This window comes from Rhodnius prolixus, unplaced genomic scaffold (genome assembly GCF_049639745.1).
Source record: "Rhodnius prolixus isolate KJV_2025 unplaced genomic scaffold, Rpr scaffold_8, whole genome shotgun sequence".
NCBI classification, from domain to species: domain Eukaryota; kingdom Metazoa; phylum Arthropoda; class Insecta; order Hemiptera; family Reduviidae; genus Rhodnius; species Rhodnius prolixus.
The window spans coordinates 39,777,351-39,797,180 of record NW_027411593.1 but is presented as its reverse complement, the minus strand read 5'-3'; the positions used below and the strand labels follow the sequence as shown (position 1 = coordinate 39,797,180).

Genomic DNA, 19,830 nt, shown 5'->3' with positions numbered 1-19,830 from the left:
CTCAAGGGGCCGCATGTGGCCCGCGGGCCGTAGTTTGGGGACCTCTACTTTAAATGATGTGTAGAGTTCATTTTTTTTTCCTGTTTCTCAGATTTTCTCTTTCTAGGAGCTATCCGGAGACTATTGTCTGTGACGACAGAACATTGACCGGCGGACGGATGTGCACTAATAAAGGGTCAGGGCTCCTATGACCTCTGATGATGATGTGCCTTAAATTATAAAAAAATTAAAATAAAAAAAAAACGTTCTCAAAGGTAGCCTATTAATAAGTACATAGTACTAATTGCCTATTTTTTTTTTCAGGCGGGGCGGAAGTCCATACTTTACAAAAAACAATTTTTTTTCCTAACAAATAAAAAGTAGTCAAACGCGGGATTCGAACAAAGTCACGCTGGTTTTGATTCTCCATTAGAAAAGATAAGTGGTTGATGAGTGTTTGTAGAGTTCGTGTAGCGATAAGAGGATCGGAATGAGGAGATAAGATTGCAGCATCGTCAGCAAAGGTAGAAAGAATGGTATTTGGATGTTGAGGTATATCTGCTGTATGCAAGGAGTAAAGAAGAGGGCCTAGGACACTGCCCTGAGAAATACCAGCTCGAGCTAGACGGATATCAGAGTCTGCTGATCCACAGTTGACTCTGAAATATCGATCTTTTAGGTAGGATTTGAGGACAAGGTAGTAAGTATGAGGAAGAATCTCCCTAAGCTTAAACAGTAGTCCCTCGTACCACACCCTGTCGAACGCCTGAGCGACGTCAAGGAAAACACTCGGGCAATACTGCTTTCGCTCGATGGAGGTTAAAAATTTAAATGCATTTAATCTAGTCAACAGTTTCGCTATTAGATATGCAGAAAATGTCAAGAAAGGTAGGGAAGGTAGAGACAGCAAAAGGAATCTTTGTATTTGGTCAAATATCAAATATAATCAGAGTAAAACGGTTTACAACCCCATTGTGTCTACTAACACACAAAACCCTAGAATTCCAAAACTTAGAGATGACTAAGTTTGGCAACCTTATTAATTAACAATTGTGTAAATTAACAGAATTATTGAAATTTAACGTGGAGAATTACATCAGTTTGTTAGGTTAGTTATTGATTAAGTAGGGGAGTCCCTTTTGAGCCCTTAACTGAAACAATGGCCAGAGAATACCAACTGTCAAACAAGCTTTGGATTTTCTAAAGTTACCCAACAAACTTCTAGTTGTCTCCTCCAATTAACCATTGCTTACACCTATTTAAGGATGAGCTTAACAAACAACAGGATGTGGATGACAAAATAATTTAAGGGGAAGCAGTTATTCTTCTTGTGAACATATTTGACTTCCGATTTGCCCCCCCCCCCCGGATTACATGTTTCAACATCCCTGATTAGAAAAGAGGATGAAGTCTCAGTCTAATCCAGATCCGGAGTTCTCTGGCAGATTGATTAAGACCTCTTCTACACTTAATATTTTATAAATGTTTATTTACTTTTGACGGTTTTAAAGTTTTTTTTTTTGTTTCTTATTTCTGGATCTTACTTAAAGAATAGAATCAACAGACTCGTCAAAGTCTTTTTTCTTTTTTTGGCCTTTTTTAAGTCTTCTCCATTAATTTAGAACCCTGAGTCTGAGTATCCATCCAAATCAGTCTTTCCATATCATTCACGTCACTAGCTGGCCATTTACAAACTATGCAAGCTTATAACTTCTAAATATTTCTCCTCTTTGTACAGTTGCCATAGCTTTAGTCTTATGCAAACAGGATGTAGAAAGGAGCGTTTCCTTTTTGACGTATCATTTCTGCTAAGCGACTTTTAGATCTTCAACTTTTCAATTCTTCAACCATCTTCTAGTCTTTATGCTCTCTTAGAATGCATATTCCGTGACTGATCGATTGGTTGTTACATGCAATGTAGTAACTCATTCGGGACTGCTACAGCATCTGTTCTTCCACTTTGAGTTAGGTATCTGTTTTCAAATTTAATGTTGAACAACACCCAATTTTCAATTTCCAAAGTTTTTTTTTTCTATTTTCCTATAAAAGATGAAATTACCAAATTTTCTTGTTTATAAATGTTATTATTTTTTTCAACAGCGATTGTTGCTTGCCAAAAATGGACAACAATCTAGAATAATGGAAAAAATTTCTAGTATTTTCAGAAAGCCTTCTTGTCACCATCTTTTATTTGCAAAAAAAACGGAGCACCAAAACGCGTGAACGATTTATCATGAATAAAGTGTCATAAGATTTGGAATTACATGTACATTTGGAGGAGGTTTCGAGGCTATGCATCGTATGGATGAAGAGTTAGCCGCGCATATGTCAGGCTCTCTTTAAAACTACTACCATATTAATGGATAACTCTACAAATCTTAGCCCGATTTGGATATTCATACAATGAATGAAAACTCTTAAAAAAAAGACCGGATTTGATTTTTAATTACTCTCAGTAGATAAGAAAAGTATTTTTCACCAATATTTTGGCACTTGGAGGCAATAGAAAGACAACAGTAGCCAAAAACGTAAATATGTTGGATCTCAAAATCGATTTTATTGGTTAGTGCACAATCAAGAAGAAATAACATTAAATAAATAGAGTCATCATTGAAATAATGGTCAATTTAAATTTTGAATAAATAATAAATTTTTAATATTGAATTTTATATTTGAGAATAAAGCGAACAATTCATAAAATTTTTTTTTTTTTTATTTTTTAAGTGAAATTAAAAAGGAATAAACGGATTATTACTTTTTTAATATTAAAACGATGTCAAACCATCGTGCTTGCATAATGAAATAACGGAAGTCGTCGAGAAAAATAATTGGAAATTCCTTTTCCTGTTTTCTATACATTTTCATTATTATCCAAGTTTATTTAAAAAAGAAAAAATATAATCGTGTCAGGGGACTTGAAAAACAAGTACCGAAAATTTGACACGATTCCATTACTTTCCTTTAAGAATAGTAGGAGCCAGTAAAAACTACCTAATTGTAGATCGTTAGAAAGTGGTAACCAATAAAACTGTCGGATATTAACTTGATATGATGACGCCCACTTACCACGATGTCGTACATGGAATATAATACCTCACCCAGTTTAAACGGGCATTCTTCGCACGGTTAATTATAGGCCAACTACCAGGTGCTTAACTATAATTATTAGGTATAGTCTTACCCATTTATACGAAACATATTCTAGATATAGTGGTGAACTTTGCAGAAACTATACCTAGCCCGTCCAACTGAATAGTTCTGTGTAAACTATCTTCCCAGCTGAAACTCTAAACGGGCTTATCATCTTCCAACCCGGCTCTGTAACTTTGTAACTCTCTAACTTTATAACGATGATATTTACAGTTTTGTAAGAAGAAGTCAATTAGTTTACTGTTGTTCACTGTTACAGTCATTGATTATATCAACAATGTTGTTGGGCTGAAGGTTATCTGTCCATATTGAGGGTGTAGCTGTTTCTTCTTAATTTACTCTGCATGGATTCGTGATGTAATTTAAAAAAACTGTGGCTGTGTTATGGACACGGCCGTGTGTTGTACATGAATACGTTTACGTAACGGGTTATATTTTTTATATAAAATATTTTTATTTATGTATTTAGGATGAAATCAAATTTGTCATTATTTATCGACGTTGATGAAATTAAACTCATTGAGTCGCGATTTAGAACCGAACAGTGGTGCGATACAGTCCGTTGTCGATGTAGAAGCGATTTTATCATCCACTTGCATAATTTCAACCCCGCCCCAGCTGCAGATGTACTGACACCGAAGTTGATCCGCTCGGCCTCATTCATTCTTTTGCGTTCCCAGCACAGCTTGACTCGGTCATATGGTGTTTTATTATTACCATTCGATTGTTCTTGAGAAGTCCTTTCCAACCGTATACGATCTCTGTATTTGGTTTTGGCTTTTCGACGCGTATAGGCCGACATTATATATTTTTGATAATATTTTTTTTATTCTAACACCTTATTATATTTACTGTCACTATTTTACACTAATGTTTTATATTCAATCGATAGATTGTGACGACAGCCGACGATTAAAACCTAAACGAACATCGTAACTACTCCGAGTCAAAAGTTATACTAACTGCAAATCTCGATAAGCAGCAAAATGATCTCAAAATGGCGGCACTTCCCCTTCTACCGCGTGCGATTCGTCTCAGTCCTCGTTAATCGTACTGAATTCTTTGATCCTTTAGCTATCCAGTGGTCTAATTTAATTTTGGATGTAGACGATAGATTCGAAACTATAATGCCAAACTGTATCTCCCGATTTTGTTATCATTAGGTTTTTTTGGATTGCCTCCATATGATAGCAAATTTAAAGACTTATTCACGTAAAAAATCCCCCTATTTTTGAATATAGCAATTATTGTAATTTTATCTTTAGCTAAATATATGAAGAACTGAACCAATCAGACGCTATCAACAGCTTAAAAGGCTCTAAGACGATTGATATAAACTGTCTCTAGACAACAAAATACTCATCTATACTAATAATTTAAAACCTATCTGGACGTATGGAATAGAACTGTAGGATTCAACCAAACGTTGCAATCTCCAAAGGATTCAATCTCTACAAACTAAAATACTTCGAACCATAGAGAAACATTTTATCTTTCCAACAGGACTATTCAGGGACTGATCGTAACATTCCTTTTATCATCCAAATCGCCAAAACCCCGTTACAGGAAACTTCACTGCAATCACACTGCAAATTCTTTAGCTCAAAATCATTATTCTAGAACCATTGAACAGGTTGTTCTTGATGGGGGTCAAGAGGGTTCTCTAGTGAAGAGAGCGACTAATTGTCTAACGTTTTGGGAGTGTTACCATTGGGTAATACTTCCTCCAATCGTCCACTTCCATCGTTTCCTGTTACCTCGTTGTTACTTATCGCACTGATTGTAGCACAAAATAAACGAGACAAAAATAAATAAATGAATAAACAAAATCAATGTGCATAATTTTAGGTTTCTAAAGCCCAATTATTCAAAACCCACCAACATTATAAATTATATATATTCTATAAGATTCATTTACGGCGAATATTTTAAAAAAACTGTATACGATCCAACTTCCTGGCATAAGAAAAAAATTATAAGCATTGTTAAAATTCTGGGTTCAAAAGATCTCTGAACCGTAAGTACGATAGGGACTGAGGGTGTTTTTCACACGATGCACCACATACTCCATTTTTCTAAAACAATTTTTTTTGTGGGGGGGGACAAACAGGATCTCAATAAATGTATTTTCCATGAAAACTCAATAACACGATTACAGAAAATTCCCTTCCCAGAAATAAAAGGAAAATAATAATGCATCAAAAAAAAGAGGAATAACTTTATTACATTTTTTCATAAAGAAATTAAATTAAGGAAAGTAAGTTTTTGCCCAAAAAAAGGGAAAAACACATCTTGTCAAAATAGTAATTCCACAAAATAACAAAAATTGCGTGGTCAGCTTGACGGTGGTATTTACTTGGAAATGAAAGGTATTTTTCAGGCTTTGAATAAACCTTCTTTGTATACCTCTTTGTAATATGTTTTTTAAAAAAACAAAAAAATACAGAACTGAAACGCTTGTTTGGCGGCTGCCAATTTGCCCGGGCTAAATTCAATATTACGTCTACATGAATTAACTACAGCGATCCATATTGACCATACCAAAAGAAGAAGGCAACTTTATTGAATATGTATTATCAACAAAAACAACACTGTATGAAAATCTACGATATAACAAGTTACGACTTCCATCATTTCAACCTATTCAAAAAAGAAACAAATAGCTTGAATTTGTTTATGACGTCATTTCCCTTTTTTTGTTTGTTTTTTGATCAATTTGTTATTGATATAAAGCTATAAGTTAAGCTGAGGCGAAGGGTTCACATTGTAATCAATATTCCTGGAGCTTGTTTAGCGAACAAAAGCGTCTGATTCCTCAAACTCTTTTTTGAAGGGAAGAATATAACAACGTACTCCCTTAAAACAATCATTTTTGCAACGTACGTACATACAAAATCCTCACGTAGTGCAAATCAATTTGGAGAAAGTGCAGATATTACAGTACGAGGAGGACGTATGCATATTTATACATAATATACAGGGTCTCCCATTTACAAGGGCCACTTTAGAAATAACACTTAAACGAAGAGAGATATCAAAAAAACGAACATAAACTTTGTTGAAGTATTTTCTCTCTAGTTTGTGATGGTGTTAGTGTTATTTTATTTTATTGCCGCCTTACCCCTTAAATGGGGGGTAGAAAGTGGTGATTACCTTTTGACCCCCCACTTTTTACTACTGTATTCAAAACTATTGAAGAAATGTCGTTAATTTCACTTCAATGTTTCAAACCGTTGCCGAGATATTCAGTCATAAAGATTAAATTTTCGTTGTTTTAGTTTGTATTTCTCTGTTTCCAAAACTATAATTAAAAACGGATTTTCTGATTAATCTCTAATGAATCAAATGCTGATAAAACTAGAAAGTCATCTAGGACTTACAAATCAGGTAAAACATAAACCTATTTATTCAAAATGAATATCTTTTTATTTACATATATTTAAATTTATTTAAATATATTTATCAAACGTCAGGACATAACGAAATGTAAATAACAGTTAAAATAATACAATGCATAAAATTACTCAGTAGTATCTAGACAACAGTGTGTTGTATTTGCAACATTTGTAACAACATAAGACTCGGTGACAAGCTGTACAATGTAAGGAATAATGTAAAGTTTCTGGGATTAAATCTGGATAATAATCTAAGCCAGACACATCCCGTACAAATAAATTAAAAGAAAAAAATATCTTGTTAACAATTGTAATGTACAACAGTTTGGGGGAGCTGATCCCAACATGACTTTCTTCCGGTCTAAATTAGACTATGATTCTTTATTTTCAGCCAGCCTAGTAAGTAAAAAAATTACGAGCTTTAAGTCATAATATTAGGCAGTGTTTAGGAGTTCTAAAGTTAATTCAATATATAAGATATTAAACAAAGTCAGTGGAGATGCCATTACGATTTTGACGGGATGTGCAAACAGATTCTGATTGAGAATCATGATTAAGCCCAAATATTGTTTTTCACAATCAACAAAATGACGTTTGTTCTTCCTACCAGAAGAAAGTATCACCTTCATTACCAAAGCTTTTTTAATAATAAAGATTGTTTACAACGGAAGATACAATCAAAATTGAGGCGCCACGGAAGCCGAGCGGTTAGAGGCGAGACCTGTGAAGCTAATATGTATTGTTGGTTTAGTGGGTTCGATTCCCCGGTCTTAGGTCTTGGATTTTATTTAATGGTTAATATGAGAAATTTACAGTAAAGTATGTTTGCTAGTCGCCTCCGTCCTCGACACCTAATTGGTAGTTGGACGTTAAGCCCCGCCTGAAAAAATAGGCGATTACTTTACTTTTTAGGTACAATCAAAATTACAATAACTATAGTATAACAACAAATTCGAGTGGCTGTTCACACCAGAATTCTTGGTTATAAATTCAACTCCTAAAACGGAAAAATGAATTGATTCGACATGATTGAAGAACAAGTATAAGATGATGAATTGACAGCTTGATTGATGCTGTAGTTTGATGGATGTGGCATAATTTCGATAATAAAAGTCTAACAATAAGCTATTTCCCCATTGAAGAATTATCTTTAGAACGTGATGCGTATTTGTGTTTAATCTTGTGGATATCTGCAAAATCATTGGATAAAGGAATTTGTGTCAATGTAAAATCTAATATGTGGGGGTTCGGCTATCCAATGAAAAGCTTTAATAATAAACTAGGGTTATAACCCAGAGGGGCATTTCTCTTCTACTAGGTTTGAATGTTTGGCTCCCAGTGGCGTAAAATGCGTTGACAAATATGAGAAAATATGAGAAAAAACAACAACATTTTTTCAAATAATAAGCTTCAAAAAAATGTAATTTTTGCTGCAGATAATTTAGAGAATTCCAGCTCTAACTTATTGTTAAATGGTTCAACTTTCCCATATCTGTACAGAAACATGAATCCATCTGTTGTTCGCATTCTGAACAGAATTCTCTGAACATAAAACCGGAAAGTAGGATTAGTTTGGTTTGGTTGGGCCAATCAGTTTATGCCAACGTGATTCAGGACACTTAAAGCACGTATTACAGTCCTGTCAGTTTGATTAGATTTGCAAAGAAAAGATGACTCGGTAAAACTTAAGAGGCACGTGCTGTTGAATTTCCAAAAGGGCCGAAGTATCAGCTTTAGACGCTTTTCGCACTGACGCACTGCTTCTTCTTTCCGACAAAAAACTTCACATGCTATCTCGTTTGATAGGCCCAAGTTTTTTATTCAGGCTGTCAGGCCGTAGTCGCCTGTCAAAACGCCTAAGATCTTCCCGCATGCGTTTGTTTTCTTATCTCTAACGAACTAACGATACATCATACCTCAGATTAGCGACGTACAACCCCACAAACACAGAGCCCGTTTTCTAATAATCAATTTTTTAAGTAACAGAAAGTTAAAGGAAGAAAAAAGGAGAGCAAAGTCGAATAAAGTTTTTCGGTAAAGCCAACCAGAAAAAAATCATCCCTAAGAACAAACTATAGTCGCCATTCAGACATTTATGAAGTGACTCTCATTAAAGAAGGCAATTTTCCTATTTCTTTTCTTTTCCTCTCTCTCTCTCTCTCTCTCTAATTCTATCTTTCTCTCAAATTCTCATTACTTCCGGTCTGCTTCTTTTCGCTCGATATAGTTCATCACTTAAATGTTAGGGGAATAGAGTACATTCATTTATTTGAACTACCAGCCAACTCCAAAATGTTCAATTAAATGATCGGATGGGAAAACTAAGTAAATATCTAGCAATTCAATCATTTGCTTGATAATTAGATCCATTACTAAGTGGAGAGGGGGAAGGAAGTAGTATAGTAATCATGTCAACGTTTCGAGTGTAAGATTATTGTGGAGGCGAGAAGTAGTTGCTCTTTTTCCATGTCCAAGTGTCCACTTTTACTTCCGTCAGAAGAAACTAAAAAATAACTGAAACTCTGGACTTTGAAACAAAGCCTGGCTTATCCCTGTAAGTACAAGTGATTGTCACAATAAGCCCCTTATTTTTGGGGAATACGGATTCCCCCCCAAAAAAGGGTTGTGGCAATCGCTGAGCCAACATAGTTAGGATAACGGGAGTGGTCGCTTCTACTATAAGAAATAATCAGCCCTATTCTCCTCTCCACATGCAAGAATTTACCAATTATTTAGCGTCAAATAAATTAATATATGAATACGGTATTAAATATACTTAATAATTTACAATGAACAAACTTAATATATCGCTAAATATTAAATATTTTGTTTTTTTAAATCTTTTATTGGAATTTAAAACTGCAACGATTGTTGCAACAAGCAAATGTGGTAACTGATAAAATAATACGTGAAAATCACGAGTGGAGAAGGCGCCCAGTGGTGTCACTCCAGTAACGGGGCTTTGCTATACTGCTCTCACGATAAGTGTAGATCACGAGGCCATCTTCTCTTCAATCTCCTTAGAGGATTACCTGGTAATGTGGAAGAAGATAGGTGTTCTATGAGAGGGTTAGAGATGAGAATATTAAATAAAATGAAATTAAGACAAAAATTTAAATTCTAATGAAACTAAATTAACTATTTTATTCTATGTGAGCATAGTTATTGCACATTTTCACAATAATAGTAAAATTCCACGAGATTAACATGGAAACCCACGCATTAATTAGGCTAACCCCCCTCCAAAAGTTAATTAAATTGTCTAAGTTAACGTTGCAGAGTAAAAAAAAAGAATCGTGTTACAAGTCCCAAGGCAGTTTTGGTAAGGATTTATTGTTTGCTGGTGGCCACAAGCAAGGCGATCCTTTAGTTTCAGCATTACAATGTTGGTTGTTCTGAGAGGCGAACTAAGGAGAGACAGTTTACAATAGACTTGTCCAGCAGAAGGGTGGGTTTACGACTATTAGCCAAGGGCTTCCTTATAGGGGCTCTAAGAGAGAATATACCCAAAATTGTGTTCGGGAAGAAACTAAGCTTTTCTTAATCTTTTAAAACTATTTCAGTATACAAATACAGCTTTGAGAAAATAAAAATTACTTTTGAATTGCTACACGAATAATCGAAGTCAGATCGATTGTTTACTAGTGGGATATGGCCAGGTGGAACTTTAAAATTGAAATCACTAAATTATTATATTATTTGTGAATGACGATGTCCTGGCTTTAATCGAAAATAAAACTATAAGTATTAATAAGCGCGTAATCTCTCGTTAAAGATGCATGACGGAAAATTTACAAGTCACTTCCGAAAACAGTTTCATTAAGCACAATTTCCTGTAGTTCTTTCGAGAATTTAAAGAATGTTATTTAGGTTGCTCTGTTAAACTCAAATTATAATGGAAGGCACCTCATACGATCTCAAAGATCTGTATTTTAAGACGGCGATACAAGTAAGCCCTAAAGTAAGTAGGAGTTCGCAAAGAGAAGTATTTATTGTTTTTCAAATTGAAGATTCACTCTGGCTACAGCCAGACCAGATAAAATAATCATGCTACGGTACTGCTTCCGCCGATAGCAGACAAAGTTCTAGGTAACCAACAAAGTACAGAAGCAGGAAGTACCGTCAATTTGGACGACGATTAAAACCAAAACTTCCGCAGACTATGCTACATTAACTCTTCGACTTAAGTAATATGCATATATTGCAAAACGTTTTGAAGGTTTGTAATTTTTTAAAGTAGAAATAGAGTGTCTTTCCGGTAAGACAGAAATGTCTTTCTTCTTCTTTCTCAGCTCGTTAACTAAAATATATGCTATAACCGAACTTTAAATAACTAAATATAATTCAATGTGTAAATAAAATTATTACGTAATTCATCTATTTTGCGAAAGATCTCATAGAAATTGCATCCAATATCTTTATTAGTCAAATCAACACCAGTAACGTACACTGTAGCGTTGATCTGCAAACTGATAAATTGGAGACAGTAATTCTTAAATTAACTGAAACGCCGAGTAGATTTATTTCCGTTTACATAAAACCACAACATGCTTCAACTAGAACCCTATTTACATTCTGTAGATTGCGTTGAAATTTAGATTAACAAATTCTCTGGAAATGTCTTTCGTGGAATACCCCGCGTAATACACGTACAATGGTAAACCACAATGACGTTGATTTGTAATGAAAATTGCTTGCAATTCTTACAGTCATCTAACACCTCCACCCCCCCCCCCTAACCTTGCCAATTAATATTAAATTTAATTGATTACATGTACTTTGAAGGGAAAATTTAATATAATAGTGAGGCGCCATGATAACCGAGCGGTTATAGACTAGACCCACAATGCTAAGATGTATTGCGGTACTAGTCTATATTCCCAATGGTTAATAAGAAAAATTTATAGTAAAGTATGTTAGGCGGTTATAGGCTAGACCCGCAAAGCTAAGATGTATTGCGGTATTAGTCTATGTTCCCAATGGTTAGTAAGGTTGGAAACATAGTGGAGCGGCGAGCAAAGCGGTGATGATAGCTGCTTCAGATCAAAGAGAGCGACAAGCAGCGAGCAAAGAGTCGCATGCACCTAGTGACGAGTTTAGTCGCGTTCTCCTTTTGACAAAACAAGATGGAGGAACTATTTCTATATGAAAATTCTTCCTTGAAAATTTGGTATTTGCAGCAGCTTAGTAGTAGGAGCTGCAGTGTACATGACATAAATAGGTCTAGAAATGAACTTGGTGAATTTCATTACTTGTACCAACAATTTCGGGAGCATCCTGGCAAGTTTCATGCGTATTTTCGAATGTCTATATCAATTTTAACTAATTAATTTTAACTAATAATTGTTAAAAACTATTGTAGCTTCGCAAATACTATGGTCCCACAGAGGTTTCTTTAAACAAACTAAACCAATAAATGTAACAATATCCGTAACCTTTGAAAAATAACCTTTACAAATTGAGCGCGATGAGAGCGAAGAAATCAAACATGTCATAACGCTTTGCTCCACTCTCTATAGTAGATAGCGTTGCTCTATCTTCGCTTTGCTCTTCACTATGCGCGGTCCCATATGTTTACTTGTGTTTGATTTCGCCGCTTTGCTCTTCGCTATCATCGCCGCTTTGCTCGCCGTTCCACTATGTTTCCAGCCTAAGAGAAATTTATAGTAAAGTATGTTAGGCGGTTATAGACTAAACCCGCAAAGCTCAGATGTATTGCGGTACTAGTCTATATTCCCAATGGTTTAATATGAGAAATTAATAGTAAAGTATGTTTGTTAGTCGCCTCCGTCCATGGCACCTAATTTGTTAGTTAGACGTAAAGTTAGTCTAAAAAATTAGACAGTAATTATATTTTTTTAAAAATATAATTGGGTTCTAAGAATGTGCCAAGCTTATCATCAAACTCAGTGAGGTAAGCACGATTAAAAATAAAAAGCTTGATTTTTAATTTGGGCATAAACAACCGAGAAACGGACTAAACTAGGCTTTAGTTCCAACGATTAATATAAATTAATTAGATGTTAATATTAATTAAATAATCAAATGAAAAAGTGTATTAAGGGAATTCCTGAATTTAGGGACACTATGAGGCATTCTGCTGGAAATGTTTGGCAATAACAAACTTGACATGGATGCAATACTTTCCTTACCTACTAGGAGATGGTAAAAATAATTATAAAAAGAAATTTAATGAAATTTGGGTATAAAGTAAATAAAAAAAGGATTGTTAAAGAGAACGGGAGAGTGAAAGGGAATTCTGTAATGAAATAGACGAGAACAAAGCAATAAAAAAAAACATAGCCTGGATTTTCTGGGTCACCCATGGAATTCTTAAAATGTTAGGTGCTTTTTAATACAAAGGTAGAGTACGTTTACACTACTCTCATGACAACCATTGTCCAGCATCCAATTCCTGTCCACGCATCGCAGTATCCCCCAGGGTCACCAGTGTGAAAAAGATAAAACAAAACAAAGAAAAAGAGGGAAAACAAAAGAATTTTAGATGGGAATTCTTGCATTGAATTTCTGCCAACAGAACTTCTACACGATTAAGAGGCGAGAAGAGTTTTTGGGCTATCCTCTGAAGACATCAACTACCAAATATTAAATAAGGATTTGATATTTACCCAAAATTACAAATTTGGTAACAAAATTGACTGATGGCAAGTACATAGTAATAAAGAAGAACAAGAACTATTTTTGAAAATGCTGTTTTTTGCCCATTTGTGGCATCATTTTTCTCAAAATCAAACTAATCTGCGTTTTTGCACTTTTAATTTGAATTAAAATTAGAAAAGAGACAGGACCTATACCCCAGGGCACCGCAGCCACAAGAGGCTTATAGTGTCTTCCCCTTTGGATCTAGTAGACGAAACCTCCCCTACTAAGAAGGTTGAGAACTTTCCCTACTAGTTCTTTTTGCGCTACTATCTCCTTTGGTCTCAAAGTTCCAAAGGTTTCATAGCGCAACCGCTAGATTGCAACACAATCGAACAACAGGTGAGAGGCCATCTCCTCCTCCTCCTGACATAATCTGCTCAACGGTTCCAAGCTGATAAGCCCTATCTTATGCAGGTGTTTTCTGAACCTGCCGTACCCTGTGAATAGGTCTATAATCAGACTAATCTGATTTCTGCCCAAGCACACAGTCTCTTCGGCCCTTAGTTTACACAGCCAAGGCATCATAGTCTTGCCGTGTTTAACCCCCAGGACCCATCACTCAGATCTTTTCATGTTCTCTTTCCAGATCCAATCTCTGAGAGCCGCACGAACTGCACCCCTGGTGATCCCCAGGACAGGCTCCGGGCCAATTAAAGGTGTGTTAGCTCCGTTCCTGGCCAGCTAATCGGCTGTTTCATTCCTAATGTTCCCCACAAGACCCGGCACCCATTCCAGCCGAACTTTATTGTGCCAAACCCAGTTGTTCCAGGGCCTTTTTGCATTCCCAAACCAGAGAAGAGGTAGTTCTAAAGGAAGTAAGGGCCTACAGAGCAGCTTGGCTCTCCTCAAAAGATGTAAAAAGAACTTATAAACTTCAAAATGACTTATAAAGAGTAATGTACTTTAACTTTAAAAAAAAAAATAGCAAAATTTTAACTTTTATAGGAAAAAAATTGCCAAAGTTAGGTGTTTTTCAAGATTACGCTTTTTCGTGCAAATTTTCACGATCAAACCTCATACAACTGTCCTACCGGAAGTGAACCAGTAACTGCGAGTGAATGTTCATATCAGATTTTTGTATTTAAGAAAAAAAAGTCTCTTACTTCCGGACTGAGAACATTTTACCTTCTCTCCGTTATTTATCCTTTCTTTATAAATAAAGAATAGGATTTATATATATTCAGATATTTATATATTCTCCTTATATAGGAATATAATTTAAGACTAAAGGAGAATATCTTGACAGTTTAAATTGAGATATAAATAAATAAGATAGAAGATCAAAAAGGGACTTAAGATAAGACCCTATCTGAAATTGTATTATTAATGTAGGTACCTTAGTGTATAAATTAGTACCTGTGTACATTACTGTTAGGTGAATGTATTGTCATTGTGACGTGGCGCACAGTACTGTCATTACAACTAATTGCTAACTTCATTTCAAACCTCAATTATTACTCATCTAGCCTGTAATTATTCGCCTTTAGAACAACATATCATTGTGAGAATTGATATGTCTATGATTTATTAACTATTTACTTTACGATAAATGCAAGAAATATGAAGATATTAATTTTTTTTTTTTAAATTATTTGTTATCATTTTTGAGCAAAACTTTTCCAAAAAATGCAAAAACTTCTTCGCACTTGAAATTTTCAAGTTGGTTTAACCATTTAAGATATAAGAATGACTCTGAGAAGAGGATGCCTAAATATAGCGGGATAATGAACATCACTACCTAAGGTCATTATCGCCTGGAGCCTTAGACATAGCCGCCTCTGTTCACTAAGCTAAGGATAACACCATCACCGAAAAGTTAGTGTCTTGGGGTAGAGTGCTTCGATTTAAACTCAGGGCTGGCGGCTTGCTGATCCACTAAGCTACCAGCTGACTTAATCGCTTCCCTTCTAAGTAACAAGAAATCCTCCTGTAGGGACTACTTAGTGGAATGAGGGAATTTTGATTTATCGAGTTAAATTTAATGGTCAGCAGTTTAGTAAGCTTCTTATTTCAAAAAAAAAAAGGAATTCGTCTTTTAATAACTTCCCTTTATCACAAGTAAGAGGGTGGCCAAAGTGGGTAGGGGGGATAGCCATCCACTCAGCCGGTCAGTATCGGCAAAACGGAACTTGGGGAAAGTTCAAATTTCCTCTAAGAGGAAGCAGGGAGCACCGTAATGAGATTTGGTTCACAAATTGGGGAAACAGGAAGTGTCATTTTACTGACTCCATTTCTCATTTTCTCGAAAATGCTTCCTGTAGATTTTCTTTTAACTTGGTATTACTGATATTGCATATGTGTAATTCTGGAGGCCTGGAAAACCTTTAAGGGCTCCAAAAAAAAGCTAAAGTTGACACGAAAAAAATGAAAAACTATTCCCCCAAAAAAGTTCATTTAAGGGCCCTTTTTGGGATCACTAATTTCCTCACGTTTCTCACAAGGGTTAACCCCCAAACATATTTAAAATTTGAGCACGTTACACTATTTTTACTTTTTCTCACTCAATTTTTTTCTAGCAATATGGCCAGAGTGCACGATTTGAGTGCTATGTTGGGAGTGATCAGCATAACCTAAAAAACGGAAAATCGCCAATTATTGGATTTGATATTTCGTATCGGTGCTATCCGGCAGCAAACCGGATGTTTCAATTTACTGCAATCGATTTCATTTTAGTATTTTGGGGTTTTCTCAAAATAAATTCTCTTAGATTTTTCCTCAGATCATATTAATTGCGTACAAATCGATCTAAAACTTCTATTTGAACAATTTTTTTCAGGGCTTTTTCCGTTTTAGAGCAGTTCTATGGAGAGATATGAGTAGAATTCTCCCTAGACCAGCGTTTTCCAAACTTTTTTGACCGAGGCCCGGTACGAGATTTTAAATTTTTTCGCGACCCACCTTATAAAAAAAACATTTATTTACAAAACAAATTACAAAATACATAAATAATTAAAGACAATCCATTATCTTCATTTAAAACTCAAAGTAAATAAAGTAAATTTTGTTTTACATATTTTGTCCTTAGTGCGAAGGATGATGTTGTTTTCCATCACATAGTAATTTCAAATTAGGACTTAATGATGTTAATTTTATTCTCAAATTAGGTTCGACATCAAATCTGTTTCGATACTTATTTTTTAAGTACACCAAGGCTGAGAACGCAGTTTCACACGTTTTGGTGACAAAAGGCATTAAAAATTGTATCGCTTTTTCACTTACGCTTGGATATTCCTTTTGACAGCGCAACCAAAAATTAATTAGTGGTACAGTTTCAAACACTTCTTTAAGATCGGTGTCGCATGAAATTTCAATTAAATTATCAACTTCTTGTTCACTAAGATTAAGCATTTCTTCCTTTTCAATATCGACAGAAGGCACTGAATGATGAATCGAAATCAGCCAATCAGAGCCTCCGAATTTAAACGGTCCGGTTGGAAACGGTGGTAAAGGGTTGCCACCTGCAGTACTTGAAAAGGTTTCGAAAAATATTAAATTTAGAGCAAAATGTTATAGATTTTTTTGCGTTTTTACAATTTTTGCCACGACCCAGCTGAATTTTTCTGCGATCCACACTTTGGGAAACGCTACTCTAGGGCATTTACATTATACTATACAGTTTCAAAAAACGTTACAAAGGAAGTAAGCATTAATGCCAAGTCTTTTTTGGCATTAAATATATAGCATAGAACTTAATTCCAGTGGAAGGAAATGGTTGCAGAGTTCACAGCATATTTTTTTTAGTTACTAAGAACAACTTAAAACAACTTAAAAAACAATATTAAAAGCTTAATTCTTTTTTATATATACAATTTGTTTGCACTTAAAAAAAATAAATTATCCAGAAAAGTTTTTTATTGAAAACCTTGTTAATAATTAAATAATTTTTTGTTTCCCTTAATAACTAACTACCTGCCGTTGTCAGGTATGAAAAAAGTTTGAGATGACGGGTCTGTCTGGCAGTTGTCAGCAACTTTTTTTTAATTATTATTAATAATAAACGAAAGTGTGCAGTTTTTTTGATTAATCTTCAATCCAAATGGTTGAAAAACCGGAGAAATGGCTGCGATTTTTATTTAAAATGGTCCCTTGATTCCACTCATTTTCTTTTTAATTAAATCTCTGCTCTTTCAATTTGAAAAATTAAATAAGATGACGTAAAAAATAAAAAGAAAAATATTTAAAAGTTAATAAATAAATGAGGAATATTCATGTAAAATTCAATAAAATTAATAATTAAAAGTTACTTATCCTAAATCCCCTTAAATATTTAAATAAAAAATTAATAATTTAAATATTCTAATTAAAAATATTCAATTAATAACCAATTAATTACTTTTCAATTGAAAATTAATTAAATTTGAAACTAGAATACAAGTAGATACTATTCAGTAGGAAGATTCCATTGAGTAAATGGTTCTACCTTCTCTATTAAGGTTGGAATAGAAGTCGTTAACTTGAACAAAACTGAATAAATTGAATTAAACATAAACTGAATACAAGTTAAAACAAAATGGTGTTCATTAGTTAAGTCAAATTATTCATTTTTAATTGAAAAATATAGTGTGATTCTCTACGCTGCTTAAGATAAAAATTGTCGTTATCAGTTCTCTATTTTAAGCCAAGTAGATAGTAGTCGATGCCAGACAATGTTTGGCCTATCCACGTAAACTTGAACTGAAAATGAGAGATCATTAAGTAAAAAAATTGGATTTAGACATCTGTTTCTGCACAAGAACAAAGCGGAAGTCAAGGTTTACCTCAAAACTTTACTTAAAATACCTAATTTGTGAAAACCAAAGTAAAGAACAACTAAAAATAAAATTATAAATAGAAATTTGATAAAAACAAAACAGTTAACAGCACCCAAACCCTTATAAAATTCACTCTTTATAAAATTATAAAGAGATTAACGGCAGAGCCGTTAACCTCTTCTAGGAGATTTGTATCGATTCATCTCCCACAATATCCTCTTTTTCGATTGAATTTATTTTGTCTTTCATTTAAATGGTGTAACATAAAATATACAAACAATAGTATATTGGTACTTACATCTGTTCATAACACGTAATCGATAGTTGAAGTCAATCTGAAACAACAAAAGAAACTACTTCTATTTACTTCTTATAGGCAAATCAAAAGAAAAGAGAATATATCATTGATAAAGCAAGCTGAGAAGGATGTAATCTGAGTGCCGCAAAGCACAGATGTATTGGTTCGATTCTCGGACATGATCAATTATTTTTTTTATTTAAGAATTTCGCAACAGCATTCAATAATGCAACTAGCAAAGATACTGAATGAGTGAGAATATACATACATGAATATACAATATACACACAAATGCTTAAAAAGGAAGTTTAAAAAAGAATAACGTTAGTTTTCACATCATATAATTTTGTTTTGTACTTTAAATTAATCACAATCAATTACAAATCCATTTGCAACGGAATGCTCATTTTAAGTTTTAGAATCACATGTCCAAGATTCACTAGTACGAGTAATTCCATCCAGAGTCCATGGCTATGAGTAACTGTCCGGAAAGAAACAGTGGCCATCTTCCCTTTTAGATAAATCACGACCATTGGCTACCCTTTTTCTTATGTCGGACGGACAGTTTTGTCAGGGGTTCTGGGCAGGAAGCAACAAGATAGTCCTTTCTTGTATGTGCATGTATCCGTAGTAGGACTTTGAATTGATCACGTACTGAGCTGATAATCACGCACGTGTTCTCTTTTATATTCTAAGAGCAAATAGTTCTGTTCCTTATTTAAAAGGGTATCTAAAACTATTTTAATATCACTGTTTCTGTTTATTTAAACTTAAAAATCACTTATTTAATATTTGACTAAAATAAAATAACATGACCAAGAGTTTAACCGAAATTTTTTAAAATTTTAACCAATTGATTAAGATTTCTACGAGGGTCGTTTGAAAAGTCCGTGCAAAAATAAAAACTACTTAATTTTTGGGGGTAAACCTTTTTTATTTTTCAACATAGTCTCCTTTTAGGCTTATACACTTCGTCCAACGCTGCTCTAGTTTGTTGATCCCTTCCGAATAATAGGATTTGTCCAAGTCTGAAAAATAGCCATTCGTTTCTGCAATCACCTCCTCGTTTGAATAAAATCTTTTTCCCTCCAGCCATTTCTTCATATTGGGGAACAAATAGTAGTCCGAGGGAGCCAAGTCTGGAGAATAGGGGGGATATGAAACGAGTTGGAACCCTATTTCCATTAATTTTGCGACCACAACTGCTGAGGTGTGAGCTGGTGCGTTGTCGTGATGGAAAAGGACTTTTTTGTGGGCCAATCGTGGGCGTTTTTCTTGCAGCTCGGTTTTCAAACGGTCCAATAACGATGAATAATATGCACCTGTAAAAGTTTTACCCTTTTTCAGATAGTCGATGAGGATTATTCCTTGCGAATCCCAAAAGACAGTCGCCATAATCTTTCCGGCCGAAGGAACGGTCTTCGCCTTTTTTGGCGCAGATTCCCCCTTGGTAACCCATTGTTTAGATTGTTCTTTGGTCTCAGGAGTGTAGTGATGTATCCATGTTTCATCCACAGTGACGAAACGACGCTTAAAGTCCTGCGGATTCTTCTGGAACAGCTGCAAACCGTCCTTGCAACACTTCACACGATTT

General features: G+C 34.6%; 1 protein-coding gene across 3 annotated transcripts in view; it reads right to left on the bottom strand.

Moving 5' to 3' along the window:
• The window catches only part of LOC141451497 (neuropeptide CCHamide-1 receptor-like), a 130,754-nt gene that overhangs the window by 88,482 nt on the left and 22,442 nt on the right, over positions 1-19,830 (bottom strand). For 2 of the 3 annotated variants that reach the window (XR_012456856.1, XR_012456858.1), the window contains exon 2: positions 18,237-18,273. The exons of the other annotated variant lie outside the window; for it this stretch is intronic. The gene's annotated coding sequence lies outside the window, so the exon portion shown is untranslated. The remainder of the gene's footprint in view (positions 1-18,236; positions 18,274-19,830) is intronic. 3 annotated transcript variants of the gene reach the window in all.